Source organism: Cavia porcellus, unplaced genomic scaffold (assembly GCF_034190915.1).
Source record: "Cavia porcellus strain 051 isolate PalLab524CR breed Dunkin Hartley unplaced genomic scaffold, mCavPor4.1 scaffold_21, whole genome shotgun sequence".
Lineage (NCBI taxonomy): Eukaryota > Metazoa > Chordata > Mammalia > Rodentia > Caviidae > Cavia > Cavia porcellus.
Genome location: NW_026947504.1, coordinates 21120487 through 21146533, shown reverse-complemented (window position 1 = coordinate 21146533; position 26047 = coordinate 21120487). Strand labels below are relative to the sequence as shown.

The 26047-nt window shown below is 39.6% G+C and overlaps 1 protein-coding gene and 1 long non-coding RNA gene across 2 annotated transcripts in view; one reads left to right on the top strand and one right to left on the bottom strand.

Annotated features, from left to right (window-relative positions):
• The window catches only part of Ccdc192 (coiled-coil domain containing 192), a 202052-nt gene that overhangs the window by 85351 nt on the left and 90654 nt on the right, over positions 1–26047 (top strand). The gene's annotated exons all lie outside the window — the stretch shown is intronic.
• LOC134471937 (uncharacterized) lies at positions 1693–26047 on the bottom strand. Its single transcript, XR_010041692.1, has 3 exons — positions 25852–26047; positions 17514–17690; positions 1693–3226 (listed from the first exon to the last, which is right to left on the bottom strand). It is a non-coding gene; the product is annotated as an uncharacterized LOC134471937 (long non-coding RNA).

Genomic DNA, 26047 nt, shown 5'->3' with positions numbered 1-26047 from the left:
AAGACCTTTTGATTTAGATTGGCATGCTTTGCTGTGTACAATGTCTTTAAATACAGAACCCTGTGTTCTTAAATATTTAATCAGTATACAAGAATTAGGCGTGGACTGCAGAAGAAGTCCTTGTGCTGCCTATTGTCATTAACAGTGTCCCCTGCCTGGACACAGCTGTGTAGTATGCAAGAGCTGTCTTAAAATAATGGACCTGCATATAAATGTCAAAACAATAAAGGTGTTCTTCCCTCCAGCATGATCTTCCTCCCAGATAGTGACTTCCCCCTCCTCTGGAGGAGTCCCCACAGTTCCTGGACAGAAAAGTATGCGGTGTGTATCTGAACTCTTCCCATACAAAATCCTTGACCAAGGTCAGCAAGCCAGCCACTTCCCATTTGTTTACTTAAGAACTTCCTTTTTTGAATCTCTAACAACTTTTTTCAAGAAATTGAAACTTTCTATATGTCTCACCTGCCAAAAAGGCCAGACCTCTCTTGAATAATTGGAAACCACTGTGAAAGAGAATTTACACCCTAGAAGGGTGGTGAGTCATGCCACTTATTTTTTCTATTTTTAAGTAACAGAAACGGCTAATGAGTCAATGTTTTGATCCATTTGGAATCGGTACCACTTAACATTCCCTCTCTGCTTAAAAACTGTCCTTGAGAGTTGTATAAGAAATAAGAAAAATGTTCACCTAAGAAAACTTCTGGAATGTTCCTGCACATTTGAAACACCTATTATTCTACTAAAATATTAACAGACAAAAGGAGAACCCAGAAGAAATAGTTTTTTGCTCTCTAATTACTTTTCATCTGTTTATTTAATATCTACTAATCATTTAATAAATACTTAGTAGTCACCTGGTATGTGCTAGGCTCTGTACACTTCCAGTGATGAACAATATAAAGATTGTCTCTGCCCTCTGACACTTTCAGACTAATAAACCAAAATAACTTTTGAAAAACATATAAAGATATAGTGAGGGAAGAGAAGAAGATTAAAAAAAACTAAACTGTGTCATGTACATGTAAAAACTCCCCACAGGGAATGTAATTATTATGTGCTAATAAAAAATAATTATTTTAAAGAAAAAAATCACAGATAAGTTAGGACAAAGCATACATAGAAGTATAGGTGAGAGAGATCATGAAATCAGAGGGATATCATAATCAATTCCTTAAAAAGAAGCATAGAACAAGAAGATATCCTGGGTTGCAGTGAGGGGACAGGTATTGCCAAGAGCAGCTTGTAGCTACGGAATGGTTTTGGGTGTTGTGGGATTTAGTATAGAAATGACAAACAGGTGGCCATGAACAGTGATCTGGAAGAAGGGGGCCAAAGAGACTTATGGCAGGCTCTTGGGTAGTAGGTGATGGTGGCCTCTCTCGGACAGCGACCATGGGGATGAAAAACAAGTGGCCCAGGGAGGGCAGTGAGAGATGGCAGCCGTGCTGAGGGAGGACAGGAGGACAGAGGTGCTTCAAACGCTTGGGCAAGGAGTAGAAGCTGGTGCCACTTGCTGGGAGAGAAATGCAAGGAGCAGGTTGAGGGCACAGGAGTCATGTGACTTTGAACACCTTGTCTTTGACTTGTCTGTGAAACCTCCCAAGGGCCACACTAAGGGATGAGTATAAAACACAGACATCAAGCTGAAAGTGATAGCCAAGTTGCAGAAACTTTAAAATACAAGTCAACAAATAGAACATGTAGGTACTATTTTTAATAGAATCGTTTTGTGGTAATTAACTTTACAAACAGCTTTTGAAATCTTCTTTTGCAAAGGAGAAAACACAGTCTCCTACCTTTGTCTCTTGAACATCTGTGACAGCACTATAATTTCTAATGAGTTTGGTAATTATTAACAACACTGCTGGTCTCTAAAAGGAAAGATACAGAGAACAAAAGACATTGCTACAGAAGAACATAGATGAGGACCAGCCACCTTGTCAATGTATTTTTAGTATATGAACATGAAATATTTCCAACTTCATACAATATTTGCAATCAAAATCAGATTCATAAAGAAATACAAGACTTTACTGGGTTTTCATTTTTTTAAAGTTTACAACTCAGCTTAATAATTTTCAAAACCAGTGCTTCTGTTTCTTGGTTGACTTATTGTCTCACTTTTCTTGTTGCTAAGACAAAATTCTCACCACCCACAAGTTAATAGAGGAGGCGTTTATTTAACTCACAGTTTGTGGACGTTTCAGTCCATAAACAGGGGGCTCCAAAGCAGGGTGGCAGGCAGACAGGCAATGCAGAGAAGAAACAGTTCATAGCAGGCAGAACATAACAAACAAGGGACAGCCGCAGCTGTTTCTAACCCCTGTCTCTTATCCAGGCTGCTGAGGGCAGGTGGCACTCAAACCCTTGCTCCTAATGCCCTTGATTTCAGATAGCATTGCGCTGTGAATCAATTCCAATGTCACACACAAGCCACTTTTGAAAAAGCCCCACCCATGACCACAGGAGCTTTGGGGGGACACAAGCCATTACACTCATACAAAGGCCATGGCAGGGGCAATATAATTTTCTCACCTGCAGCCCATAGCTGTTTCTGCACAATAAAAAAGACACAAGATAAGGACTTGACAAGTAATTCTGGTGGTTTGACTAGCTTCATGAAGAAAAAAGAAAGAAGTTTTTTTTATAAAGTACCCATTTTCCAAAAATTTTGCATTGTGAAATGGAATGAAAATAAAACATATTTCACAGTTACACTTTATTCATTACACATTTATTTCTAAGACTTAAAACTTTTCTTGACAGTCTACACTGCCAGATCATAGCACAACCTATGTGACCAAGACGGAAAACACAGGGAAAGGTTCACATGCAGAAGACACACATGCTAAGGAAACGTAAGGATGCTTCTTGTGCTCTCAAAAACATCAGTGATTTTTTTGTCAATTTTTATTCAAGAGGTACAATCTTATCCTAACTGGGCCTCTGAAGTTGGTAAAGAAAATGAACTCTGGCACTTCTCTGCATTTATTCCTGTAGAGAGTGAAGAGGAGGAATGATTCCCCTGTGCTAGAGTCTGCCAGAGCTGCCTAACACAATGCTAGAGCGGGTGCTGAAATAGGCCAACTTCCTTCTCAGTAACAGAGGCCAGGGTCCAAGACCAAGGTATGCACAGGTTCGCTTTCTGCCCAGGCGTCTCTCCTCGGCTCACAGACGTCCCACCGTGTGCTCGCGTGGTCTTCTCACTCTGTGTGTAGCTCTGTGTCTGAAGGAGTTCGTCAGATGAAGACATCGGTTAGCTTGGGCTGGAGCCCACATGGAAGACCTCATTTTGACTTTATCACTGCTTAAACTTACTGTGCAAATACGTAACATTTCAAGGCACTGAGAGTTGGGACATCCATCTGTGACTTTAGAGGGGCCACACAATTTGGCCCCTAGCAATTCTATTTGCGTCCAATTAGCAGCAGAGGTGTAAGAACATCTCTAGAGTGTGGAGGCAAAGGGAAATGGAAACCGTTTCTGGGCACCCCATGACTTTACAATCCACGAATGAACACACAACAACAACAAACTGTTCTTCATACAAAAGTAAAACACTACTTTCCCCTAAATTCACAGTGCTTAGCAATGGCTTACGGTTGCGTTTTGGCAACCCATGAAACTCTTAATTGAGCACCTTTAACAAGCCTTGTTTTCAGCAAACTCACACAGCAAACTTGGCAAAGAGGAAAAACCTCCAGGGCTGGTGAGTTGTTGACAGTTAATGTTGAAGATACCATTTCCAAATTTGTACAAGCTATAGCTGGTTTGTTTTGTTTTTTAAATAGGAGCTTTCAAAATCCAACTGACAATTTGGGGAATAAGTCCTAACAATGAAGTAACATTTTCCTTTTTAAAATGTCATTTTTTTCTATCCTGAAGTTTATATTTATGCTATCAAAAAATAAGAAATATTGTGTCTTACAGTACATAAGAGTTTAACAGCAATTATAGTAAAACATTAAGTAAATTTAAGATTATGTCTGTAATTATCATTCAAATAAATTTTGTGTATATTTAGTTGTTTGTTTTTGAGACAAGGTCTCTACATTGTTTAGGTTATTCTCAAACTCATTAAGAATCATAGGGTGGCCTCAAACTCATGATGACCCACCTGTCTCAGCCTCCTAAATGTTGAGATTATAGATGTGCATCACCACATTCAGTCCAAATTGTGTTTTAAAGTCTTCAAAATATTGTGTATGCGCATGTGTGTATGTCCATTCATTGAATAGCAAACCACTGTACGTGTTAGGCATGTTTATAGTCTGAGCTTTCTCATATAGCTTTATTCCCAACAAATTGCAGCACTTACAGATTCTTTCTTTCTAGATGATTATTAGAAAATAATCATCCAACAAGGAAATTATTCATTGGGGTATTAGTTATTGGTTATGACATGCTTCTCTTATGAAAATGAAAAAATAAATACTTAAAAGTAATTCCTCAAGGTGTATTTCAGATAGTACTGCATTCTTATAGGAACTGTTTTTGACATTCTTTGTCAATAGCACTTGTCAAATTTTAAGTTCCCTATTTTTCTGAATATTTAACCTCACTACAAAGGGATATTCAGTCAGTTAAAGTAGGCGTTATCAAATGATTAGAAACTGATTCTGTCCATCCAAAACATAGAACCCTTAGCAGGTTCCAAGACAAAGAAGTAACATGATGCCAACAGCACTGACTTAGGGCTTCCTGAAATTTTAGAAGACATTCTACACAGGAAATGCCCCCAAACTGCCCTATAGACATTGAGATGTTGGGTAATAAAGAACCTTTTTGCTACGTAACAAACCTTAAATATGTAGACCAGATTGAAAGCCAATTATCAAGCTAGAACCATACAGTGTAGCTCAAACTGAGAGGGTTGAGATGCCAGAGCTGCCTGGGCAGCCGCTCAAGGGAAAGCAAGAACTGGTTATTGATTAATACTGGGGGTCTCAGAAGACATGGGGACGGGAAATTAGAACACAGGGCACCGGGAGCAGAGCAGAGGAAATAAGCTTAATGCAGAAATGTGGTGGTAAGGCAGCCAGTGGCATTAAATGAAACAAAAAATGCTTGGGATGATTAGAAAGGAGTATTTTTTTAATCTACCCAGATCTATGTGTTAAAATATAATCAGCTACAAGAAACTGAGAACCTAGGCCTCCTCTGTTCCAGGACAGAAGGCCTGAATTCATGTGATGTACAAGTGTGTACACCCCAAACAGAGAAATAAAAAGTTTACCCAAGACCTGTGCTAAAAGCATGAAACCCAGGAAAGAAGGGTTTTTGCCATCCTGCAAGGCAAGAGTTTTTACCATTATTGAACTTTTCAAAAAATGTCAAGGTTGTCAAAGAAAATAAAAGCTTGAGTCTGTCCCACGTGAAAGGACACCAAAGGACTATGACAGTGATATTCAGCGCGTGGTCCTTGAGATGATGGATTCAAAAAAAGAAGAAAAATTATGAGAGCTATTTTCAGAGTCATTGAGGAAATCAGATCAAGGGCTGGATACTGGAGGGTATTCGGGTATCAGCCTGAATTTCTTTGATGTGATAATGACATTGTGACTATGCACAAGGTTCTTATTTTTGTAAGATGCTTGCTGAAGTACTTCAGACTGGAATGCTGGGGGTCTGGTGCATACATGAGACAGAGAAAGCAAAACGTTAAGTCGCTGCCTCTCAGTGAAGACTATCAGGGTGTTTGCGCATCGTAATGCTCTTTCAACTTTTCTGTCGGTTTAAATTTGTCAAAATAAAGGCTTATTTACAGACTAAGCAAAGTGGAAATCTGATTTTAGAAAATCTGCACATAAAAGGCATGGATACTGGAAATGGATTTAAATTAAAGAATTCTATATATCCTTGACACATTTGGGTACGATGCAAAAATATTGATTAATTTTAGACTCTATTCAGGTAAACATGTTTAAAGATGTCAAGAATTACCACAGAAATGTAAGAAACAGGGGTTGTAACTTTCAAAGTAGCAAAGAGAGGAAAAATAAAAATTTTGAAAGAAAAAATGAAATAAGCTCAACCGCTCTAATTTAGGGACTAAAAATATACATAGATGTAAAATAAGATGACAGAAATAAGTCCAATAAAATCACAATAGCAATCTAAAACTCATTTCTTTACAGTAAGTCTAATACACATTTTCAGCAAAATAATATAGAATGAGTAAAAATGAAGTATAAATAAATACAAGACAAAGATAAAACCAGAATTAACACAATATGAAGAAAAATAAAGCTTAGGGGAAGAAGTTTTAAAAGGATATTAAAAGACACTGCATGACAATTTACAAACATACATCATTAAGGTCTTAACACTCATGAATACAATTGCACTGTGACCTAAAGTGTGCGTGTGAATGGATGAAATTTCAAGGACGAGGAGACACAAGGGAGAGTGCACTATTACAGCAGAGTGTTTCTGTTCACTTCTTTCAGAAACGGAAACATCAGCAAAAATTTGCCACACAGAGTACAGAATATTTTAAAGGTACAACTGAGAACATTTTCTTAATATACAGGATCCTGCAATTATAAGTTGGCAAAAAATGTATGCTCTATAAGTATACATTAAAACATTTTCAAAAGCTATTACTCAACTTTAAAGTAAGCCTTGACCCATTTCAAAGGCTCAGCATTAGGTAGGCCACAATCTTTTGGCAAAATGGAATTATATCAAATTACCCAATAAAAAGATAGAATACATTTGAAAACAAAATATACATATGTGCTGAGTAATAACTTAAAAATTATAATTCACATTATGAAATACTTATAATAGCATATAATAAGAATTAAATTGATAACTTCGAAGGAAATTATAACCTTTACTCTTTTTAGTTAAGGTTATGATTTCTCTTCAAACTACCATTTTTTAATGTTTCATAAAAGTAACAGTAAATTCAAATAAATAGAAGGAATGGCATAATGGATGAAATAGGAAAAACAACATAATCTCTTCCCTACAAATCAATTTTTAAAAAGGCAAAATAACCAAAGATATGAAGAAGCAAAATTCATGAGAAAAATGGATAGCCAATAAAGTACGAATATATCTTAATTCACTGATAATCAGGCGATCTGAGACAAATGTCAGAAAGTAGAATTTCATACCAACTCAGCTGGATAAAATGGAGAAGGACCAAATATGAAGTTCATGAAGATGTGAAAGACAGCCTAGCAGAATGTTGACAAGAGGTTATATTTGCACAGTCGCTCGGGCCATCAGGCAAAGGCTGCTATAGATGAAAATGCGTACGTCCTGTAACCTTCCAGTTCCACTGCCAGATGAGTGGTCCTCTCTTCCCTTAAGGGAAATGATCCAAGACACTCGGTGGATGCTTGAAGCCAAAACTTATGGACACTATGGATTTTTTTCCTATATGCATAAACATGTTAAAGTTTAATTTAAAAATTAATCACAGTAAAAGATTAACAACAACTAATAATAAAATACAACAAACACAACAATACAGTCTAATAAAATCACCACTATCACTACTCTTGCTTTGGGGACATTATTGAGTCAAATAAAGATTGCCTGAGCACAAGCATCGTCATGCCGTAGTATTATTGCATCTAGTAACGGCATTGTCTCAGAGACAAAAATCAGCTCGAAAAGTGGATGGGCAAAAAAAGAGAAAAGTGGACCTGGGAATTGGAATGAAGTAGATTTCAAATCTATTGGTCAATCTGGATGTATAATGTAAATATATACATATTGCATGTTGTGTATATATATATATATATAATATAATGATAATCTAAACAGCCTCTGAATGAAATCACCAAAACTCAAACCAAGTATTTACAGCCCATTCACATCTAGCTAAAAACCAAATATAAGTAAACAAAACTACCTCGGAGCCTAGGTATCTCTGATTTATCTTAACTGTGCCAGCAAGGCCTATCTAACCTTGAAGCTCTGTGGACTGTTTTGGTCCTCGCTCTCCTGATTGTTGAACTTGTGGCCAAAATAGCTAACCCTTCAAAGTGTCTATTTGGAAGCCACAGGAAGGAATCGCTCTGCAGGCTGACATAGGTAATCTTATTCTTTAGCTTCCCCGGTATGGCTCTGACTCGGGAAATACAACCGAAGCTCAGGGTAAAGCTTTCATCTCCCCATTCTCCCTTCTCACGCCACGCACAGTCCTGCCTTGCTCTCCTCACTGATGAGTGGATCACACATCATTAGATAGCTAGTCCTGCCATGCCACCAATTCACACAGCTGGCTGCTGGCCACTGCCACTGCCAGCTGTGGCCACCTGGCACCAGCACAGGCTGGATACTGCATGCTGACCCTGGGGGAGCTGATCTCTGTCACTGATCTTCATTGGCCACTGGTCACTGGAGCTCTTCAGGGCTAATAGTCCTTAGTGTTTATTGTTCTTACTTTTGAGACAACTGTCCTGTTGACATTATTCAAGATAAGAAACGTGGGTTGATTTACAGGACTTTTAGAGTCCACATTTCCTGAGAAACAATCACAAGCAGGTTTACAGGCCACAAAGCAAGTTTCTGTTTTCATATGGGCTGTGCATCAGCACGTTGGAGGAAGCCTCCTTAGACCAACCCGAGAAGTGTGTGGGTCGCACTGCTCATATAGCAACGGCAGGCCAGTGACTGGTCCAAGAGCGTGCAAGACTCCGGGACAGCCACAGCTGCTGCAGCAGCCGTCCAGTGAGGGTGAAGAGTTGAAACCAAGGAATGTTCTGGAAAGTTAGTTTTGGGGGACTCGGGGGTGTTAACATAAGACTGAAATAGCTCCCTCCCTCAGCTCAGTCACAGCAGGATGCCCCCTTCCTCTTCAAGGAGGCAGCAGGAGTAGCAGGAAGAGAGGAAGAGCACCTCACCTGGACTTCTGTTGAAGTAGACTGGAAGAGAGTGGCTGCTAGATTAAAAAAAGAAGAAGGAGGACAGAGAAGCAAGTTGTCCCAGTCCTTTGGGAGGGGAGGATCTAAGGGAACTGAGGGAGGCGCGTGACAGTTGCCAGCAAAGCTACAAGCCCTGCCAGCAGCACTAGAAAAATAAAAACAGGAGAGTCAGGTGCTTCTAGTCTGTCTCAACACTACATGGAACCATACAACAACCAACTGCTTCCTGCTATTTGAATGGTTGCTTAAGTAAAAAGATATCTTTATATCTACAATCTAGAGGCTCCAACCTAGTACGTTTTACAGATGACCTACTGTTTGTGCTTCTAGTATTCATTTAAAAAGTTAATTTTATAGATATACAACATCAAATCACTGTAGTTAGCAGTAATAATGTTAGAATAAGCCATATAAAAACAATGAAGTTGGCCAGGCCTAGTGGTACACACCTGTAATCTCAGCTACTCAGAAGGCTGAGACACAAAGATTAGAGCCCCGTCTGGGAAATGTAGCCAAAGAAATGTGCTGGAGATGTAGCTCCTCTGTATTATAGAAACAAATAAATAGAATAATGGGGTTGAATTCTCTGGCTTTCATGAAACTTCTCAATTTCTAAATAAGAGAGAACTTGAAAATTTCTTTTTTCATATACCAAAAATGCACACAATCTATACTATGTATCCATATTTAAGAGACAACTACTTACAGATCAGGTCATGAAAACGGAAACCATCATAATAAAGGGCAATGGAATATACCACTCCCCAACATGTAACTTTGACCTAAGAATTATTTTGCATTGAAAGCAAGAAAAAGCTTTCCCCTCATTATGGCTTGTATCTAAATGTTCTCCCAAAGCTTCATGCACACCTCGGTGGGGCTTTTCCCAGCTGGCTGGACCCAGGGTATGAGATTCAGGGTGTATAGTACTAAACCAGCCCACTAATTGGAATTAGCACAGTTCTGGGTGTGGCTGAATTGATTTGCTGAAGACAGAAGCCCCACCCTGTGTGCAGCCTGGGTGGGATAAAAGGAAAAAGAAGGTTCGCTTGCTGCTAACCTTCTGCTGTGCTGTCTGTTCACTATTTTACTGCTTTGCAACTATGGATTGAAACCTCTACAAACTGTAAACTAAGATAAATATTTTCTCCTTTAACTTTGGGTGTAGGGTAGCTTGTCTCAGCAACAAGAAAAATAACTAACAGCCACTGATGCTAAACAGGACATAAGTTTGTAAAGATGTCTTCCTTCTTACTCTTCGAGGAAAGATGGAGGACAGTCATTGGACTTGACTGTAGTCCCATGTCAGCCTGGAATCCAGGCACCTAACGGATGTACATAGCTACTATCAACCAGGCTTTTTATTCTACCAGGTCCCCCAGCAACAGTTACCTTCAGTAACCTGTAGAATTGGCTCCAGGACCTTCAGTGGCCACAAAACTCTGTGAATGTTCAAGTCTTTTCTATATAAGGGTGTGATATTTGCAGAGAACCTATGTAGATCCTCCTATATATTTTAAATTCTCTCCAGATTATTTATAATACCTTACTCAAGGTAAATAGTATATTGTATAGTAGCATGTAAACTTCAGCATTTACTGAGTAATGACAAGAAAAATGTCTACACTGGGCTGACCTGAGTTTAGTTGACTCAGTTCCAAACCCACAGGTCTAGACAGCTGTTTGTATTGATCTTCCCACAGTTGGCTACCCTAGGAATTCATCCTCCTTTTCCTTTGTCCTGATACTTCTCTAGAAAATTTATTGTCCTTTTGCTAAGAGACTATCTATCCTCAAATTCTAACCATCCCTTTGAGGTCCTCATCCTCGAGTACTCCCACATGCAGGTATGACACACATGCTAATAATCTCCTGTTTTTCTCTTCTTAGTCTACTTTTTGTCAATTTAATTCATCAGGCCATGGACCTAAGCTGAGTGCAGGAGAGGGAAATGAAAATTTTCCTATGTTATACAAAAAACAAAATCCAATGCCAGTTATAATAGTGCTTAAGCAAACTCTACAAAGCACATGGCTTTCATCTTTTTCTATTACATGTTGTAATCATATTATCTTTATAAGCGAGGATTTCAAATTTAAACAAAAAAATCCAAAACCCTCACCAAGAGAATTTTTCAAGCATCACTGCACTCTTCAGTGAAGGGTAAAACAGCTGTGAGCACCTCAATCCTGTAAAACCATTATCCTCTAATAAGTGAAGAAAATGTGATTGTGCGATCATAAAAGAGGAAACTGATTGTTAAATACGATGCTATCTATAAGGGCCCAATGTATAGATTACATTCACAATGCAGAGGAAAATAGATTTAAATTACTGATGACTTTTGACATAAGAAAGTTAAAACCACATAGTTTAAAAATGTCTTTTTTCTTTAGACAAAGTCTACTCACAGTTTCGGAAAGCACCTGCAATTTGTAGGATGATTTTTACATAATGATCATGTCTCAACATGCTATTTAGACTTACGGCATAAGGAAAAAATAATTTAAACTTTGATGTTTCTTTTGGCCCTATTGTAATTGTAGCAGGTATACATATAATGAATCTCCTTCCACAGAAATGTAGAAGACTTCTTCAGTAGATGGTATGTTTGTTGAAATTTAAACTTTACAGAGAAAATTGATCTAGCTTGCATGGTAGGTTATCATCCATATGGCTTAGCAATCAACCCAGAATTTGCAGTCTCTCACATTCACTATGATATTATTTCTTCCTGTTGAGTTTTCTCTCAGCATGTTCCTTTTGCCCCATCTTAAGACTACATCTTCAATCAGCGTTCCTAGTCAAGTCCTCCACAGCATGAACACAATCTGTTCTTCCTTTGAATGTTGAATCTTTCCTATGATCCTGCTCAAACAATACCTTGGATATAGTAAATGCGATGAGCTCTCTCATGGTTTATTTAGATTGTAAATTCTCATATACAGGGACTATGCTTTGAGAACGCACAAAGCCTCAATGGAAAATGATCTTATTGATATAGAATGATATCCGACCTCCAAATGCTATAAAGGAAATATTACAACTCCCAACCTGTCAGACGTCAGACTCATTGAGTTTATGGTCTCCAAAACTGAAGAATGAATCCTAAAGAACAACAGAGGTTAAGAGTAGGAAATATTCATTGAAGGGGAGAAACAGAGTTCCTGAGTGACAGTGTCCTGAGTGGGTTGCCGACAAGGCAGCTTCATAGAGGAGGTTTCACAGAGAAAAATTACAAGGTGGGTACAACGTGGCTCAAAGCTATGGTCAACCAATAAGATTACAAGTATAACCACTTGGGTAATATTGATCCAGCAGGGCAGCAGGTCACATGGCGAGTATATATGGAAAGAACCAAGAGCTGTTCAAGAAGGGATGATAGGTCCAAGGGTCTCGGTCACTCCCCGAGGTGACTGAGGTCTCTCTAGACTTTATTGGACCAGATGTCACGCTTACCGTAACCCCTGGGGAGGCATACAGGTCTGGCCGCTCCATCTTTATCTGAAGGCTTGGCCGTCAACAGATGTGCCTCCATCACAGCTGTACTGTGTTTTCAGGGTCTAGCCCTCTCTGACTGCCTGTAATATTTCTATCTAACTCAACTGCCTATTATATTATTACTTACAAAACAAATTCTCATTATTTCACACTGCATAATAAGGATTAAGCCAGATTTCATGCCAGAGGTTTTGAATGAGAACTCGTCTTTAGTCTTCATAATGCAAATATGCGTTACATTTTCAACTCTCACCTTAGCATGGGTAGACAACCCTTCTGTTTCACCTCTTTGGCTCCTTCTGTTTCCTCAAGCTTCACCATAGTTTGTAGGTCTGGGAAAACTGCGGGGCAGGTCTCTTTTGCACTTGGTTGTCCCTACAGTACCCAGCACATCGTCACACATTCAGTCAGTGTGCATTGCGTATCGACAAGGTCAGGATGGTCAGAGGTACTGGAATGCCACTGTCTCCAAAGCAAAACTTGTGGCTCTGGTTGTTTAGAGTTCTGAAAACTGAAAGATGTGATTGAAGACTTCCAGCTGGCCATACCAAGAAAATACCCTTTAGCCTTTTTTTCATTTTCAAAATACATTTTAATCACAATAGCAAACAAGAATGTCCCCAGGAAATAAAAGCTACATTTGACAATGGCTATTTTTATAAGGCAGACTATGACCAAAATATTTTTCTGGGGATTAGTGGACAGGCTATTAGGAATGTCCACAACCTGCCCACACACTCTCTTACACTTCCTTTCCTCCAGTCCCCTATAACTTGTTTTATGATCATTCATGTTCTCTGTACTGAAAAATAGTCAAAAGTAAAATGAGCATAAGGTCAAAAGTCCTAAACCTGGTTATCTCAGATGCCTTCTTCTCCAGTTCCCATAGCCACTGTTTCCGTGTGCCCTGAACTATAACCCATCGCTGTGAAAGCAGCACCCAGTTTGTAGCTGCTGCTCAGTGTTATAAGTAGAGTGTGTGGTACAAGTCCTGCTACTAAGGTGATAGCCTCGAGCACTTCAACCCCAGGGCCTTTGCTAGTGAGGCCAAAATCCCCTCCCAGAGATGAACAACTTCAGGAAGAAGCTTCATGGGAAGGAACAAATAGTTCATGTCCAAAACCTGCATTTTTCAGACATTGCAGGCTCAAGTTCTTCCTCTGTCTGGGAAGCATTTGCTCCTCACTCCACCGAAGAGCTGAGCCTAGCAGTTTACAACAAAGAGTCCATACTTCTTGGAATCCAAAGGTAGTAATAAGGCTGTCTATCACCTGCACTTTGAATAAAAGCTTAGACACAAGCTGATTGTGAAATTCCAGTACAGCTCCATAATGGAAAGGTACAGGGATATTCAAAGTCATGTGCCCACAGAACATGTAACGACATGGAGAAATGCTTGTCACACAATTCTCAAAAGAAAGAAAAGAAGAAAAAATCACATTGATAGTGTGCTTCCAATGCTGTAAATGTACGAGAATATACATGATACTGCCAGACTGAAAGTATTACATAGGTCCTTACTTAAAATTCTCAGATAATTATGCAAGAAGTTAAATGTACAGTCATGAAAGAGAAAAAAACCAAGGAAGAAGAAAGTTTGAGATGAGTGGCTTAAGTATTTTAGTCATCATACACCTAGGGGAAAATTTGCCACAATTTTAGCAATGGTAATTTCTTGATAGGATTCAAGGTGATTTATATGTCTTCCCTTAATTTTCTGTTTTCAGAGTTTTACAAGAAATATATGCAAACTGATAGAATAACAAAAAGAAAATAATCATAAGTTCTGAAAATAGTATATTTGATTTTTCCCCAACCCTCTCCTCCTTTTAGTTAAAATATACCACATGCAGATACAAATTCCTTACGATGAATATGATCATTTTGTATATCTAAAATGTACCAATAAACTTAATTAAAGAAAAAATGTAAAAAACAATTAAAAAGAAAATGATATATTTGAATATCATCATGAAAAGGAAATTACAGAGAAAAAGCAATAGCAAATGTGGCTATGCCCCGTGTGGCAGGTGTCAGAAAACTGCTTGGCTTCGTAGCCTGAGGGTCATTTCTTTGAACTTTGTTTCCTGTTGACTGAGTGGAGATTCTATGTCTCAGCAAACTAAGTTTAGATAGGTGGAAGATGTGTCCACCAACTTTTTATCTACCGTACAAATAAGTTTTTAGTAAATGCTACCGATGTTTCACTATACCTCACATTTTCTTATTTCAGGGATGTGAAAAATGTGTCACACATCCAAAACTTGGTACTCCATAAAATTTCACGAGGATCAATCAAATAATCTATGTAGAAGCCTTAAAAGAGAACATGACAACAAATATTTAACAAACGTGAGTGATGAGGACAGACTTAAGATGGCTAAGAAGAGTTCTCAGGATGAAAGTTGGTCTCTAAATTTAAGAAGAGTGAGAAGAGCATGGATTGCTGAGGAGCATGGGTGACAGTGGCTGGGTGCTAGGGAAGAGGGAATAGGGGTGAAGGAGCCCAAAGACCTTCCCTTCCCAGCCACCTCGGAGAGACAGGAGCAGAAAATGCAGCCATTTTAGAGAGCAATGTTATGCAAGGTTCTTGCACTTAAACATCTCAAATAGTCAGATAAGGAATTCAATAGACAAAAGGAAAATTAATAAAGAAAGGAGGAGGCAAGTTGGAGGTAGAGTGGCTTATGTGTGCAGTTCTGTGTGATCTCACTTGCTGTTAATATCCAAAGAGTGAGCAACCACAGGACAGAGAGAGTCCTGCAGTTGCCAGGGTCAAGTGGAGATTGAGCTACAAAGAACAAAGCATGCTCAGCAGTCTCTTTGCTGGGGCATGTTCTCAGGCACACTAGTAGACAACTTAGAATGACTTTAAGAACAGGTGTGATTTACATGCATATAATGATACATGTAACTTCCAATAGAGCAATAAATGTAAGTGCAAAAAGGGAGACCTGCTAAAAGGTATTTATGTTACATTGTTTCACATTTCCTAAGCTATTATAAGGTTCTAGGAAGTTAGTGCTTTTTCAAGCACTTTGTGTAGAAGACCTATTGTTCCTGAATGTATTCATCGTGAGCTTGGATAGGAACGGTAAAAGGTTAACGAGAAAGAATAAAAGGCATTAAAAAGTAATGTGCTTCATCACACTGCACAATTAAGGGATAAATGTTTCTACTTACAGAGGTTTAGAGCCCCATCCAATGTTTACCATCTGCATTCTTACATTACATGAATTCAAAAGTGTTGGCAAGGTCTCCAGCTAGGAAATGAGATAAAGAATGGTGCTGAAGTAAGGGAACCCTGGCCGAGCAAGTCACCCCAAACCCTGACTGTTGAACCTTCTCAGGTTTTGCATAGAAACAAGACCTGGTGTGGCAATAGTCCAAAAAACTGAAAATCTCTGTGATGCCAGGAACCATATCAGGTCAAACAAAGGCTAACAGCAACTGTTGGCATAAAGATATTCCTTCCATTTTTTAAATGTGCTCTCAGGAAGAAAATCAGTTTTCAAGGGTACAGCAATGGCTATGGTGGGGTGTGAAATAGACTTCAAGCTTATGGTAAATTCTGGGGTTCAGGAGAACACAGCACATCATTTCCAGAGTATGTGACATTCAGGAAGAGATGGGCTCTTCAAATTTACTCTCCAAATACCCAGAGAGCCTAATTTCTTTTTCTCAGGAAAGATTCACCAAAGTGCACCAGATCCTGTAGATTCAAAAAAAAATGACTGACACTCAAGCACTTGCATGGAGTTGTCTGCAAAGGGTTTTTTCATTTTTTTAATGAGCATTTGTGCTTGCTGATTTTTAAATTTTGCTTATTTTGGTTTTTACAACAGAATCTTTCAGGTTCTCATAAAACAATAGACTTCTTTGAATCTTAGAGTGAAAAGGACTTCAACCATCTCCTAGTCGCACACTGTTCCTTGTAATCAGTCTCCCTACAGGACAGAAGGCAAGTTGAGGTCCTGGACAAGGGAGGCCCCTCTGCATCATCTGAGCTGCTTATTACTGTTGCCTCATCCTTGACTCCCCATCACAGAATGAAAGCTGCTTGACCTGCCTGTGCAGCTGGATCCCACTTTCTACTGGCAGTGAAGTCTGGTGGCCTGGGAGTCTGGTCCCTGTACCCCAGGGGGTCATCAGCAAGCATGCTTTGGTATCAGCAGTTATGACTCTTGCACCAGATGGCACAACTCAGTTCTAGATGCTAGACAGATTGTGAAAATGAGCTCAGTGAAGCGATGGTGGAAATCCAATGAGCAAGAATGATTATGAATGTCGACTGACACTTGGCCTCAGTGAGGAGACGAGGGGTAAGGAAGAGATGAGGCTGTGGTGACACAAAGGAGAAAGGCTCTGTTTCAAAAGAGTGGCCACTGGTCAGTTTCTGTTGATTTTTATCTGAGGAATGTGGGCCTTAAGGACAGCTCCTCTAAATTTTTCAGGCAGAGTTGGTTTTTTGGGCACATGGCCAATATAGCAGCCCAGGGCCTTGACTTTCAAGGTCCCACACTTGGTTTGATTCTCTATCATTCCATCTTGAAATTCCTAATAATTTTTAAATTATTGAGGGTGACTGAGTTTTCTTATTTTGCACCAGATTCCAAAAACGATATTATCTGTCATATTTTTAAGAGCAGTTGTATTGCACATAGTTTTTATAAAAATTCTGGTTGTTAAAGTTCACTAACTAAAATTTTTTAAAGAAGTGAATGTTACACATCTAAGCCAGCTGATTGAGGAACTGTGGACAGATTTCAACATGTTAGATCATCTCAGGGATTACGCCAGATCTGAAAACTTGGAACCATGGTGTGTTAGATGATGTAATCTGGTCGTTGCCCTTATTCTTTAGATAAGGAAACATTCAAAAGAAATGAAAACAGAAATAGAGGCTGTCATTTACAGCTCCTAATATGTGAGGGCTATTTTCCTAGACATGCTGCCCACGGCCAAAATGGAAGAAATCTGAGTTTTGCGATGTGTGATTATGTGCACTTTCTGCTTCATTAATTTATTTTCCTGTGTTTTAGCCAAGAAAATATCTTTTATCCTTTGCTGAAATGCACCCCCCTTCCCTGGGGACTTTAAGCCACAGTTGATTTTACTATCACTTACACAGTAATTACCCAAGTACTATGTTTCACCAGAGCCAAGAGTTAGTACGCATCTGGGGCTGAGTCTGCTACAGGAAATACATCACTGGATCCCATCGAAGGGCCACAGGCTTCATGATGGCAAATTCTTTCTTCCCCTTTTGCTCCACGCCACCTTGTTTGAAGATTCCCTGTGTGACTTAAGAAGGGAAACAAACATACTTCAACAAACACATGTCCTGTATTCTGACTATTTCAATATCTTTTTTGTTTTCTCAGTGTGTTAGAGTTCTTACTCAGTGGCTGGTTTTTACTAGCATATTAGAAAGATTTCTTCCTGGCTTAGCAGACATTATATAGACAGCCTGGTTTTATGGATTTTATTCTGTCTTGGACCTAATCCTACCAAAAAATATGAAATAATTCAACCTTTTTAAAGAGGTACTCGTTTCTGGCACTTGTGGTGCTGTTTCTGTGTCTTTCTTTTTGCTCTGCTGTATGGCATGCTATGAGCTAAGAGAACCTATGATCCACTGCTACATGAAAATGTGCTTTGGCCGCTTCTGGATAAGGCACAGAATACATTTTTAATGGTGAAGTTTCACACCTCAAGCCACCCACTTAGTCATTTCATCCTTGTGCTCTTCAAAGTCACTTTCAGGATCGATTCAAGGAAAATTTAGTTGACAGACATTGGAATGGAGAGGAGAGGTGCTTTAAAAACAATGTCCAAACAATAGCTAAGAGTGAAGATGGGAAAGGGAACGAGAGATGAGAGAATGGGAAGGAAAGCACAGAACAGGAGAAAAAAGACCTAGATGTGATAATGATCCACCCGAATACCCATCGTGGTAAATACACTGGTTATGTAGTGTTAACATATACTAATAAAAATGAATGGATTTGACAGAGACTACACAGAAAGTATCAAAAACAAGCAAATAATGTGCCCCTTGTATAGAATAGAATAGAATCCTATTTAATTTAAGCAGTATTTGCCTTGGAAGAGTGTCTGTACCCACCATGTCACTCTGTACACAAACCAGTAGATCATGTCCAGTCCAGGACTAGACTGGACTTCCCTCTAGCAGATACAAAGGTTGAGGAGGAAGGGACATGTGGCAGATTAGCAAGATGTTTTGGGGACACAGCAGGATGTGGGTGGTGTGGCTGCTCTTTGTGTATTCACGATGGCAGTCTGCCGGGTACCCCAGCCAACAGTGCCCCGTGTTTGCTCTTTTGTTGTTCCGTACCATTTGGTGCCAGCAATATTCTGGCAGCTGACATGTCAGCAGGTGCCTCTAAAATACCAAGTCACCCTAGGAAGACAGGAGGAGGAAATTATGTTTGCGGTCACCTAGGGCTTTGTGCCACCATTTCATAGCACAGTGGCTTTTGTTATTTGTTTATTATTTTTTAAGCCAAAGGGTGACACCCTTCTCTTTGTGGTTCTTTGAAGACAGCAAGATTCTGTTGCCATTCTCTGTGCTTAAGAAGGATCATGTGTGAAAGGAAAAATAAGAGGGAGCTGGACTGACTTGAAAAGGCCAAGTTTGGACTAAAACAGTTCAATACCATTGTCCAAGCAAAGCAAGAAAGATAAAGCTTTCACTTTGAGAAATGTCTTCTACCTCCTAAGGTGACATATGAAGGACTACTTGAAATGTCCATGTTCTTTCTCCAGAATGCTTGATAAAATACAAGTCTTAAGCATAATTATTGTTAAGAACGGGGCTGGAGGGACCAGTCTGAGGACATGAGGGAAGAGATGAGAAACAGGGAAGAAAGAAAGCAGGAATTGGATCTCAGAGCAAGGAAGGGCAATTGGAAAGGTGAGCCACAGGCAGACAGAATGCAACTCCTCCCCTGGAGCAGCCAAGAACAGAAGGATGGAGGGACACCAGGCGCACGATGCTGCGGCCTCCGGACTCCGGGGCGTGCCTTTCAGGGAGCTCCTGTGTGAGCTGTGTACCGGAGTGACTGCATTATCTCTGTGTAGTAGATGACAGGTCACCTGTTAAGTGTGAAGAGTGACAATCATCATTAGTCTAGAAGACTTGTGAATGGTAGTGAGAGCTCGAGCTGCAGCCCCTGTGGGAAAGCAGAGGCTCAAGATTACTGGGCCATCTAGGGGTTCACTTGGCACTGGAGACCAAGATCGTATAGTATCATTAAAATGCAAGATTGGATGGATTTTTGCAAAGATTTCCCCAGCATCATTTCTGCCCCTTAAGTGAGAGTGGGGTTTTGCTAAAGATCAAGAGAAGTGGGTGAATAAGTGGCAATAGGATGGTGGAGAAAATGGTAAATAATGCTAATCATGTTGATGTGATACAAAGGACAAGGAAACCATTTACAGCAGATTTCACTGAGCTCAGAGAGGTGGCGTCTGAGATCAGCTGTACAAGCCTCTTAGTCAACAAGAAAACCGAGGCTCAGAGTTTATAGTCAGTTGCTGATTTTTCTATTATGTCATGAGGCAAATCATGATAACATACATTCTAATTCCTCCTGTAAACTGTGAAATAAGGTATAATGGCTGAGTGAGGTCTTGGATTACAGACAGAAATGATCACATACAATGAAAGCAAACCGAACTATCAATTTTATTTTAACATATAAAAACTCTGCTGAGTCAAGAGGGACATACGTGTTATACATATAACTACACAAAAGGTTTCCATGTACCTCACCGTACCCAGGAAGTAGACTACCATTCTTGTCTACCTTAAATTCATCCTGAAGTTAATATTTTAGCCATTTTCGTAGAATGTAACCTTTATAAAAATCAGGAATTTGTTTTTCCTACAATAACCCCAGAATCTAGAACAGGGCTAGGGAAGTAGGCATTCAATAAAAAAGTGGTATTTGTTGAATGAATGAATGAATGCAGTAAGGATGAATCTTGCCTTTGGCCTACAGGCACTTAAAAGTTAAAATTGGATTTGTTTGTTAGCCAACACCCATAAAAAAAAAAAACTAATCTTTCTTGTGTTACTCAGTTTGGTTAAATCAATGTGTGAAAGTTATACTTCTGTCTTGGAAAGAGTTTGATAGTTTCCCCCTCAGCATTCCCACTCAGTGAAGACCTTCACTGCTTCTCAACTAGATTATTGATTGCACCGGTCCCATATTTAGCTTCTCTGACCAAGTGAGCTCCCCTCTTCCACTGGCCCAGCGCTATTGCCAAATGTCGATTCACTGGCTGAAAATGTGAACCATCACTGGATTTGATGTCAAAAGCCTGTGACCTCAACTACTTATTCCTGAGGCTGACGCAGGACAGTTATGAGGCAGCAAGACAGCTTGTGACACTTAGCAAGATCCGGTCTCAAAATAAAAATTAGAAACTATCTGGAGCTGGTGTGCAGTGACAGAGCACTTGCCTGGCATGCACACAGCCCTGAAGTTCCTTCCTCAGTGCAGAGAAAGTGTCCATTATTTACTACAGAACTCTTTCCTTAATAGTGCCTATAACATTTGTAGTCTAATCCCTTGATCTGCTTTGGATTTCATCATTTTTCATCGTGTATTTCTGTCCTCTGGTATTCATCTGTATTTCCTGAGTCCACACCTTTCCTCTTGCTCCTTACTCTGTTGAAAATGCACTCACTTCCTTGCCCACCTCACAGAATTACGATTATTCTTCACACTGTTTCTGTTTTATTAATGTATCTTCCAAGGAGCTTTTTCCTTTGAATTTGTACGGTGAACATTCAGTTATATTTTTGCTGCTGATTGTATATCTAATCAGTATATTTTTTGCCACTGATTGTACATCTAAAAACATTTTACTTCCAAAGAAAAGAACAGCATTTGTAACAAAGGTTAAAAGAAAAAAAAACACATATTAATTAATATTGAAACCCAGTGTTATAGTGGGCATAAAATATAAACAAATAAGATGCTTGGTTTTCTCATAGTTAAATTGTTAAAATAACTATATAATATCATTTGGGAGCTTTCTGATTAGCAAAATATAAACATTTTACTTAAAAAGAAACAGGATAGATTTGGACATAGGCAGTCATAAATATCCTATCAGCAGAATGTAAGTTGATATACCATTTGTGAAAGGGAATTTAATTAACATACATCAAACTTTCCGACACAGGTATGAATGTTAGGACAGTGCTTCTTCTGTGGACCTGCCCATTCCAACTGTTTATTCCCACCTGCTTTGTTTTTCTCTCTTTAGAAACTGCAATTTCATAGAGGACAAGGATGTAGCTCAGTGATAGAACACTTGCCTAGCATACAGAAGTCCCTGGGTTTCATCCCCAACACTGAAGAGAGAGGGAAAGAAGGAAAGAAGGAAAAAAAGAAAGAATAAAATAAAGAAAGAAGCAGGAGACAAGAAGAGAGGACAGGAGAGGAGAGGAGAGGAGAGGAGAGGAGAGGAGAGGAGAGGAGGGGAGGGGGGGAGGGGAGGGGAGGGGAGGAGAAGAAGAAAAGAAAGTCTGCTAAGGGTAAAGTGAACAAATTAAGCACAGTCAGAGGATTTGGCAGTCTCTGGAAGCCTGGTGCTGCATGCTTTCCTTAGGTGACAAGCCCTGATGCCTACATGTTGATCATCTGTGAGAAGATCTGAAGAAGATTTGGTTGGGAAACTACGGATGTTTCTTTTGTAGTGTGTTAATCAGTAGTAACACCGAAGAGTAGCTTGGAGAATAAGGTCCTCATCCCTCAAACCACCTCCAACAAAAACATAATCTAAATTATTTCAAACAGCGTGTTTTCTGTGCAAACAAAGCTGTGACCCCATACCCTGCTGTACTCTTTCACATGGATCATTTTGCTCCGAAAGTCTCTTGTTTAGAAATTCTAAAGCCGTTAGTGATGCCTTCAGAACCTGAGTTTGACATCTCTAACAGGCTCACCCAAGGAAGATCCAATCAGGGCCAGTGAAAGGAGCCTGGGGTTCTGACTTATTTGATTGTGTTTTGTTTTTAACTCCCAACTTTTCCTTAGAAAGAACGTCTATGTGTACTATAACTGGCTCTCTTTAATAAGCCACTTTTATTCTTTTCTATTTCAAGAGAATTTTCTTCTTCTGCACGTTGAGGGCCAAACTGTTGAATGGCGACCATTTTCCCATCTTTGCTCTTGCTGAGAATGAGCCCGATTCTTTCTACGGTTATAGTCTATGAAACACTTCTGTGTTCTCCTAGAGTAGTAAACTCTTAACATGACCACAAACTCTCAGATCCTTTATTTTCACAACTGGAATGCAGATGAATTTAGCCATTATTCAATTTAAGAACGGATTCTGAATGCCCTGCGTCCCTGGGTCTAATTCCATTTCTGTACTTTCCTTATCTCGGTCCCATTTACCTCACATCCTTTGGCTATCCAATCGCTAACCTCATTTCTTCGTGTCTCCACCCTTTTTCCTTGGAAAGCCTGGGTGGCTCTCCCTTTCTGGAGCTGGTTTGGCACAGCATTGAAGATCTCGCACTTGGAGCCAGGCTTCTGGGGGCAAAATCCATCCCTGTCACTTGCTAAGTGTGACCTCTTACTCAAACATGCAATCCCCATGAGCAATCCTCTATATCTTAGTTTCCTCCGCTATAAAATAAAGATGCTGCGAAGAGTCTATAGCATAGAAAACTTAATATGTTCTAATAAGTTCATACATGTGCAGTCTGAGAACAGTGTCTACAATAGAATGTATTATGCTAGTGTCTCATTACTATTCAAAGACATGGAGTTCATTCTCAGAAGATAGGGCAGTGACTGTTATTTACATTTGAGAAGCTGTAGTTATGTAAATTTTACATGAAAGAATATATAATGGAGACAGGTTTTGCCACTCTGAGATAAAGTCTTCTCTGTAAACATTAGAAGTTCCTGGCTATAGCTTGTCTTGAATTTAGTTGAAATTAGTAGGCATAGATTGTCACATCCTGCCGGGTTCTATAGTTGGGATTCTTTCTTAATTTTTTTTCTGTGTCTTTTTTTCGTTTTTATGGGTACCAGGGATCGAACTCACGGCTGCCTGCTTGCAAGGCAGGCGCTTATGCCGCTGAGCTAAATCCCCAGCCCCTATATTTGGGATTCTTACTACCAATGCAGCTCCACTGCTCTCATAGCTGCTAACCATCACCCACTGCCCTCAAGTCACTAGGGCTGCATGCTGATTGCATCCCCCTTCCCAATCAGTTCAAGAGATTTTCTGGAAGTTAGCTTGAGGAACCCCAGAATGTAGCTTGTCCAGAGTTGACTTTCCAGGATGCGGGAGTGATTTCACTGGCCCTGAGACAGAACTTTCTTCTGTGGCCTAAAGGTGCCTAGAAATTATCACTGTATTCATTCTTGAACTTAGGTTTCCACAGTTTGTAAAATCAAAATGAAATGTTACCAAGTGAGTGCTTTATAAATGATTGGGGTTAAAGACTCCTAAGACCCATAAAAAAGACAGAGAAAGATGAAGAGAAGAGAGAGAAATCTTCAACTTCTTTGTAGCATCTTCTCTTAAAGCTAGTCCTCTTTCCTACACTGACTCAAAACAGACAACTCAGAAATTTAGCCTAAGGAAAATTCTTCCTGAGAAAGAATCTCTCAAAATAGAGCTAAGAGTCCAAATAAGACCTCTCAAGTTTTGAACGAAAGCAAGAGCACTTGAACTTACTATGGGCACTAGACTTCTGTACTTATCTACATTTTCAGCTATGGAATACCAACAAAGGAATGAAAAAGGACTTAGCTACCTGTTCTGATAACATTTTCTACTGAACTATAAAGCAGTAGTTTATGGCTTTAAGGCTGATTGTAAAACAAAAGGCCTTTGTGGATTATAGTTTGGGATCACTACTGCTGGTTCAGTCTTCCATTTGTTCAAATGTTTCATGATCACATCTAATCCCCTTAATTCAGGCAGGTATAGAGCTGTATTGCACACAGTTGAGCGAGGGTACCCAGCTAGAGTGGAGTGATGATTAAAATCCAGCTGCACTCTACTTGACCAAGTGAGCACTCCGACTCAGGGAAGAATTCCCTTTAGGAAAAAGAAGATATTTTAAAAATTCTTGCAAAGGTATTCTCACGGCTCGTGCACATAGATGCATCCACCTAAATGGGCCATCTTTCACTAATTCCCGCAGAGGTGCTTCACGGGATACACCAGAAATCTTGGTTAACGCTTTTAGCTGACCAGAATTCTTGAACCCCTTGTTTATGATGAGCAGATTTGCCATTAAATTCCATTCAGTGGAAATATAGCCCCCATTATAAGCTAAGCAGCCAGATAACTTGCCAGCTTCCTTACAGCCAAGGGGAAAGACTACGGCCAGTTAAGTACCCATTCTCTGGACTACAAATTGGAAATTTGATCCTCATTCTCTGGACTGTGAATTGAAAGGTTGAGAAGCATAGGTATGAACAGGGTTACTTCCTTAGAGCAGCAGCAAATTCCTCTTTCCAGGCAGTAGATCAGGAAGCATCTATCTCCTGGGTTTCTGGAGGACTGCCCGAGACACTAGACTAGTTCTAAGAGAAGAATCTGCTGGGGATTTTATTGGCTACAAATGTCTCTTTAAATCCGAATTGCAACTTCATTATCTTTTTATATCATTCTCTACGCTTTTCAGAAGTAAAAAAAAAAAAATACTAAATTGACTTCTGTAATTTATAAATAAGAAACTTGAGCAGGGATTAGAAAACATTCTTAGAAATGTGATGAGACAGGAATATTTGTTATTGTAACGTCATGAAAACAGATATATCTACTTCTGAGCCAACATTCACCAAGCTTTGGATCCAGTCCTCTCCCTCCATCTCGGGAATTCTGGGTTATTAACTATTCACATCTTTCTCGTCTACTTAAACTCCCACCTTGATCTAGAGCCTTCCCACCAATATTCCAACACGAATACATCCAGTTAAATAAAGTGGTTTTCCTCGAGCCCACACATCTGTCTAGCTGTTGCTGTGCTCCAGGGTACAGCACCGTGTGTGCCAGAATGCAGTGTGTTCCAGGGGTGCGTTCTGGATGCGCTGTGATATTCTGAGTGTTGTGAATATTTATAATAATAAAAAATTAAAAGAGTTTTATAACCACTAAAAACTTCGTGGTTGAAATTATATTTAAACATTAGTTTTATGGTTCTTTCTCTAAACCCTGAAATTGGTAATCATTGATTTGGGCTCAAAGCATTTTGCATGACACCCAATCACAGAGTGAAAACTCCTCCCTCTCCTGACTTTTTCCTCATTTAGTTCAGTGAAACTGATTCAATCAAGGTTTTTTTAACCATTCTTTTGCAGATGTATGTAATATGAACTTGCTTTCGCATCTGATTTAATTTACTCTTCTTTTCATGACTTTACTTGTTGAGCATAGAGATATGTTTGGTTCTTACCTTGTTTTTCTCACGCTGGGCAGGACAGAAGGCAAGGCTTGTTCTCGAGGGTGGCACCCGCTTGGCCTTGTGCAGAGCTCTGCACAGCGTTTTTTCATGTGGGGAAAGCACCAGTTGTAATAGGGAAGACCCAGTCACACCCACAAGCTCTCATGTTCAAAACAGTCCTCAGGGCCGCAAACTTCTGTGCTATCCA